Source organism: Symsagittifera roscoffensis, chromosome 10 (assembly GCF_963678635.1).
Source record: "Symsagittifera roscoffensis chromosome 10, txSymRosc1.1, whole genome shotgun sequence".
NCBI lineage: Eukaryota > Metazoa > Xenacoelomorpha > Acoela > Convolutidae > Symsagittifera > Symsagittifera roscoffensis.
In genome coordinates this window covers 9,515,632-9,523,166 of record NC_087071.1, presented here as the reverse complement: position 1 = coordinate 9,523,166, position 7,535 = coordinate 9,515,632, and the positions used below count along the sequence as shown (strand labels likewise).

The following is a 7,535-nucleotide window of genomic DNA, read 5'->3' as shown; positions in this document are numbered from 1 at the left end:
GCGAAGCTCCGCTTCGCCTCTGTGTTTGATTTAATGAATACAATTATTACTGAACTTCTGTGAGAAGTTGTATCTAACACTAGCAGCAATTTTTTTTAGCTAACTCTAAGATGCGTTTCAGCAGTTCTTGTTCTACGGAAGTTTTGTCGATTCTGTTTCTGAGTAAAATCTACTTACTAACGCTCTTAATCCAATAGTTTTTTCCCATTATACTGTGCGAGAAAAAAATTGAATTTTTTTTTCGTTTTAGAAAAGTTTTCTACGTAGTTTGGATACCAATTAGCCATATTCAGCTGTCGAATTATTGAGTAATCAAAACTAAAACAAACAATTAAGTAACATTATTTGATCATGGCTTAGTTAAATTTATTCTATTTTCAAGATTGAAAAATGAGTTTTACGATCACGCCCGAGCCAATGGCAGCTCCCATGTCAATGGCAGATGGAAACACTACTGACTTAAATTGTTCTAATTGCGATGTTGCATTACGTTCGGATGAATTTATGCGTTGTTCAACTTGTGTATGTGCCAGCGAGACTGTCAAAGTGTTTTGTGACACTTGTATTTGTGCGCATACTCGTCGTGGACATAAAATATTGGATCATAGTGGGTATGAAATATCCGTATGCGATGACCACAAGATTATAAATGATCTGTTTTGTATACCGTGTTCGCAAGTGTTGTGTAGCAAGTGCCTTCATAACCACAGGTAGAGAGGACCTTTTCAACCATTAAAGAGATGTATTTTTTTCATTCAAGCAAAAGTATTTATCGTTTTCCTCCAATTAAAATTAGTTACGGGGGTGCAAAAATTTAGGTAACTGAGCCTCCGGTAACCTTTCCTTTTCTTTATCGAAATTTTGGAATGTTTTTTTTTGTCAAGATTAATGAACGTAGTGAGTACTCTTATATGCGTCTTGCTAATTTTTTTTCTTTTTTTTTTCAGGAAAAATTTGTTCACGCTCAGTTTTGATTTTTTGCGGTTTGACTTGTGATTACTTTTTAAGTTCAGTGCATTTCTATTGTTAAAAGAAGGCAAACTCTACTATCGAACAGCAGAATTGTAAAGGTTACGAAAAACGTGAGCGACTTCTGATTTCGAAAATGAAATTAATTCTCAGATTTCCCAGCGAAATATAAGTTTTACCTATTGATCCAGTTTTCTCAAATTGGGTTATTTTAAACAAAAAAGTGTCCATCATAAATTGTTCAAAAATCCAAAAACCTCTAAGGCAATCTATTTTTCTTCGAAATTCAAAAGTTGAAGATTTTCGAAAAACAAGTCGATTTTTTTCAGTTTCCTTGCGTTCCTTACTCTTTTCCATCTGTCAGTTGGCAATGTTTCAAAATTGCAATGTTTGATTGTAATTTTTAACGACGTTTTTTTTCATTCTCAGAATGTAGTTCATACACAATCTTGAAGTTATTTATTAAACAATTATTTAAGTACTTTATATTAATAGTAATGAACGTAGTAAAGACTCTAATATATGTCTTGGTGATTTTTTTTCAGGAAAAAGTCTTAAAATGCTTTAATAACTACAGATGTGCATTCATACATACTAATGCATTTATGAATGTACTTAGTTATATACGCATTTGGTGAGTTTACTTGAAGTTCATCTGCTGAAAGTTTTACTCTCTACAAACGAACGTGGAAATGACGCAAAAACACGAACAATTTCTAGTTTTGAAAGTGAAATTTAATTTTTAGATTTCCAGCGGAATAAAAATTTAACCTATTGATCCAGTCTTTTCAAGATGAGTTGATGTTGTCAAAAAACGCCAATCATATATTTTTCTAGAAGTTCAAAGAGCTTTAAGTGTTTCTTTTTTCTTTGAAATTCAGAAATTGATGTTTTTTCATCAAAGTGTTTTTTTTTCTGTTTACTTGCGTTCATTACTCTTTTCCAACTGTCAGTTGGCTATGTTTTATTAAGTAAATTAGAAATTGAATATATTTTTGCGTTTATGTTAGACTCAGTTACCGATAAAGTCTTGGCAACGGGTAGTGCTTTGATATGATTAATAGTCCATTTGACATTGAGGAGAAAATTGAAACCCCAACGCAAAATATTTCTCAGTTTTTATAGGAGCTGTAATATATTTATTACTCGCCAGTCATTTTATTGGATATTTGTTAGTAGATTATTAAGAAACTGATGAAAAGCTGAAAACATTAGTTGTTTGTTCGCCTTGATTGAATTATTATTTTAAAAAGAATTTTGCCCCTAAATTATCTCCAATGGATTTACTTTTAATCCAAAAAATTATGATTCGTTCAGTTTCTCAAAATAACGCTAAATCCTTTTCGGATGCAAATTTTAAGTTTTCATAATTGGCTCTTTTCTTTAATTTTTAAATCAGAAAACAAGATTCTTACCTCTCAGAAAACACAAGATTCCAAAGACCGCCAATTGAAAGTGTTTGAATAACTTTTGAAAAAAATAATATTTACTTTTTTCTGAATCATGGCTTTTCCAGCATACAATTCGAAAAAGTATCTGGCCGTAAAAACAAAAACACAGTTGGATGAGGTTACCTTTTTTACCGTATTACCGAGCCATTTGTACCATTTTTTTCAAACTTTTTCAAAATGTATCTTTATTGGGAACTTCGTGCTTTTTGCACAGCAAGGTCAAATCTATTCTGAATTTGAGTTATAAGATGGGTCCTCTCTGGTAAAAATAGAGGTCACAAGTATCTTACTATGGCAGAGAAGCGAGTTGAATCCACAAAACAAATTTTTGAATATCTTACGGATTTCGAAATTCTGAGCAAAGACATAAAATTTCATGAAATGATACAACTTGACGCTGCAGACCAAAGAAACACTTATACCGTTGAAGATATAATTGAAATTATAGTTAAAATGAGTGAAAAATTGCTTCGGGAAACTGCAACGTCGCAACAGCAAAAACCGAAACTTGAACAACTGGCAAGGGTTTTAAATGAAAAAAATAAAGTTGCATCTCAAGAGCTTCAAAAGCATACACAATTAGTGAATGAAAGCGACTCATTGGTCAAGTCACTGCGTGAAAACTTACAGAACTCAAATAGCGTTTTGGTGGAAAATTTTTGCAAAGTTCGAAAAAGCTTGGAACAATCTTTGGAGCAGCAAAATCAAGTTTTGAAGACTCACGCGTGCTTGAAATTATTACATTTTGAGCGAGCTGATTTAAAACTTCTCATGGAAAATGTTTTCGAGGTTTGTTTGCGGTCAATTGAATGGCCTAAAATTGCTTACATGCCTTTTGTAAAAAAGAAATTAACAAAATGTCAGTTATTCCCAGAGATTGACCGAAATCAGACACGAAGTTGTCTAAAAATGTCCGTCTTGGAAGGAAATTACTTTTTAATGGCTAATATACAGGAAAGTAACCTATGCTTTTCTTTGCTTGCATATGTTCCGGGTCCACAGCATTGCAAAATGTGCCAGAGTTCTTTGCTTGAGTTAGTTAGAGCTCGAGCAAACAAGATAGCAACAAAAAAGGGAAGATATTGTAGTTTGTGCGAGAAGGATGAATCTGGGTTACGAGTAGCTCTTTTTAAAAACAGGAAATTATCCATAACTGTTTCTACAGAATTCTGGCGAATTCGCCAATTTGTTAATTTATCGAATCAGCCAAATTCGTGTTATTTTGCGCTGCTGTTGTCAGCAGAAGTTTTAGTCCTCCATGTCTTTCAACCGATTTACATAACTGATAGGGAAGCAGCGATTATTACATCAGAACCGTTTCCCGGTATATATCCATCAAATTGTCTCTACTTTTTCAATAACCCAGAGCCGAATTGTCTAATTTGGGATCCAGAACTGAAAGTCATCCGGCCATTTTTCGAAATTGTTGGCTATGAAAATATTCCTTGCGATGAGAAACCAACTCTACTGACGTGCAGCAAAGTTGGAGTGTTCGAATTAAGAAATAAGAATTAATAATCGTTAGATTTTGGGGCAATGTTTTTTTAATGAATTTTTGATTTACAAACACTAACCCTTATCCCACCTGTGTTTTAACTTAGCTATAGGTTGCAAGATTGTAAATTGAAGATCGCAACTAAAAATAATTCGGCCATTCTTGGAATTGATACCTTTGAAAATAATCAATACGACGAAAAACCTGCAATAAAGTTGGAGTGGTCGAATAAATTTAAGTTCAAACTTGTTTTTTTAACAGTTTTTTTGTTATAAACAGAAAGAATTTGTTTTTTCAACCCTAGCTTTTTGAGTTAATTTTGTGGTTTCGTTTTTTTTCAATCATTATCTTGTTGCGAAATGTTTATTGTATAGCAAGTGTTGAGAAGCTCCGCTTCGCCTCTGCCTAAGAATTTTTTAACCCAAGAAAAAGACTCGCATTAAGCAACTTTGTGGTGTAATTTTTCTGGGAAACTTAAAAATTGAAAAAAAAATTTCACTCTGTTTGTCAATACTTTTCCAATTATCTGTTTAATCTTTGTTTTGAAAATTGCAACGAGCGAAAATTGCAATATAAAATTTGCCTCAATTTTTTTCCTACTAAATAGAATTTATTTTTGTTCAATGTACTACTGTTACGTTTTTCTAGGAACTGTTTGGTATGCGGTGCAAATTTTAAGGTTTTCTTCAAACCAATCTTAACAAGGATCGGAACCTTGTTTTTTCAGAAAAGTCTTCAAATTGTTCCTGCTTTTTTTTTCATTTCGCAGTTTGTTTCTTGGTTTCTTCAAGCTAGTTTTTCATGATCAGTTGGGGGACAAATTTTATTCAAATTTGGTTTTTGATTTTAAGAGGAATAGAAAAATGTTATTCCATGGTTTATTTTATCGAAGTAATTCAAATGAATTACTTTGATAAAAAGTAGTTGAAAGAGCATGAGGTGAAGTTGAAAGAGCTTTAGTTGGTGTAGTTTTCGCAGTCAGTTTTTAATAAGTAATAAAGATGTTTCCTAGTTTTATCAGTATCAGTCATATTGAAATTTGGTGTTGTGATGTAATTTGTGTTTTTGTGATGATGTGTTTTTTATTTGGTTTATGAAACACTAAATTTTGTTGAAAAGGGAATCAGTGATTTCGGTTGTCTTAAAGTTATGTAGGTTTCTAATTGAATGTTGGCTTTGCTAATTCGAAATTGTTTGTTTTTCAGTGATTCGTGTAATCAGAGTTTTATAAGCTACTCGATTACGACGAAATTTATTAGTTTTGCCTGGTAATAGTTTTTTTTTAGTTTTTGATCCTTCCATTTTTCAATATCATTTGAGAAACTATTTTTTAAGCTAGGAACTTTTTCAACAAATTTCATATTTCAAGAGCCACTGTCAGAATTGCAGGCATGATCTCAGTGTGCTAAGTTCTATATAATAAGGCGAAGGAAAATTTTGTTAATCGTTCAACTATCAATAAAAGTAACATTTAAGCTTCTATGGAAACGTTAAGTTGGTCGTTTTTCCCCAGACGAAATCATTGAGGTCAATTTTTTTGAAGTTCTTGCTTCACAAATTTTTATAGAAAGTTAGTTTTGAAAATCTCGCTTTGTCATCGGATTTTGTATAATTGATTTGCGACTGTACTTGTTTGCTTAAAGCATTTTTTGTCTTTTTTAGCGATATAATACAACCCGTTTTTTTGTTCAAGAGTGTTGAAAACAGGTGTTAACTCTTGAAAACTGTTTGTTCGGGAAATTTTTCGGTTTCCTTGTGCTCAGGATAGCAATCGTCTTAAGAACGGTTCTCGTTCTTTTTTCTTGTAAACAAAATACGTATCTTTTGGAGTTCATATTCCTTTCAGTGCGTGACTGCCTCTCTGCACCAGAAATATTCCATTCCTATATTAAGTGCGTAAAGGGATTACTCAAACTATCCCTTCTGAAACTGTTTTCCATTGTTTGCTTTAAAATTTGCTTTTTTTCATTTCAAAGGTTGTCTTCTTAGAATTTCAGGCTTTTATAACTTAACAATCCAACTGCATGAAAAATTTGAAACTCAAAGAAACAAAGAGGCCGTTTAGATTTTTTGTGAACGTTCCAGTTTGAATTATGCATTTCAAACGTGTTATGCATTTCAAAAGTTTTATTTTATGTTTAAAACAATATGTGGAATTGAAACTGTTTTGCCATCGTTTATTTTGGTTTCCCTTTTATATGTATTGCTTTCGTTTTTTTGTCGTATATTTTTTGTTCTTCGTATAACAGTATTCAATGTTTTGTATAAAACTGTGTTCTTAGTTCTTTGATTTTTGGTTTAAAAAACTGTTTTCGCAATGTATCATATTACTTGAGCATGCTAAGTTGCGTGCTGCTGAAACATTTTTACTTGAAATAATTTTTATCAAACACTCCGTCTTCAGGAATTCAATTTAATTGCTGCGTATTTTCATTCCAACGGTTTACTCACAGTTTTCAAGAATAACAAACCATCTCACTTAACGCTTTCACACCATGGATTACAACGTGTTGACTCCGTATTCTTCAATGACCAAAGCGTTCTCCTAGCTTGGAATCTCAGAAAAAAGGTATGTGTGGCTTTTCGTGAGAGCATTAACTCAAATTGGATTGCAGTTAAGGCGTTTCAGATAGAGTTGGAGAATGATTTGAACGAATCGACTTGGGAACGCGTCGAACATAGTAGCTCGCATATTTTCGTATTTTCATTGGGAGTAATTGAACCCTGGGCTCTGCCAATGATAACGATATCCAACTAATTGCCTAAACATAGATTTTCTATTTGGAACTTTTGTGCATAATTTTCATATATTTTTTTAACTACTGGAACTCCACGCAAAATAATTGTACTTAAGATGATGAGAGCATATTTAGTTTGGCTGAATTAATTTTAATTAATTATTGTATCAAATTAGGCCTTGAATAAATTATATCGTTCTATCAAATGAAATTGAAATTTACAGTTTAAATAAAGTTTTTTCAAGCTAGCATTAAATGTTTTAATAGTTTATTTTTTTTTCGTGATTTGGATTACAATAATTTTTTACAAAAGCTTTTTTTTCAAAGACTCCTGATTCATTACCGCGAAAAAAATTAATGGGTTAAAGGCAGTTTCCATTCCAGTGATAGGCATAATTTTTTGTTGCCGGAAATCAGTAAACGATACTTTTTCAAAACCAATTTGATCTATAGAAAATCCCGATTTAGGTTTTTGTTTTGCTTTTGCTTCTAAAATGTTGTAGATTAGAATAGCCCACTACTATATGGCAAAGCAACTTCTTTCTGATAGTTCTCGTATGTCATGTGAGAGAGTAAGGTTGTCTTTTGGTTAAATTGGGTCTAGGACAACAGACCGACGGGTCTATTGTCATCTGTAAAACATTGCTTTTCATCTGTAAAACATTGCTTTTCAAAAATTTTGGCAAGTTTACTCCATAAAAAGTGTTATTTATGACAATGCACCACTTGGGATTGGCATCAGTTAATAACATCAGCCGGTTTTTGAAATGCATTTATTATAAACATGAAAAACGCCTTCAACCGTGCTTTATTTTTCAACTTTCCTAAACATCAGTTAGAGGCTTAATTTTTTATGAAAACGCCAATAACTAGTGAATAAAA

At 32.2% G+C, this 7,535-nt stretch overlaps 1 long non-coding RNA gene across 1 annotated transcript; it reads left to right on the top strand.

Annotated features, from left to right (window-relative positions):
- The first annotated feature begins 386 nt into the window (after positions 1–386).
- On the top strand, positions 387–6,796 carry LOC134855331 (uncharacterized). Its single transcript, XR_010164469.1, has 3 exons — positions 387–710; positions 2,693–3,902; positions 6,320–6,796. It is a non-coding gene; the product is annotated as an uncharacterized LOC134855331 (long non-coding RNA).
- The last annotated feature ends 739 nt before the right edge of the window (positions 6,797–7,535 follow it).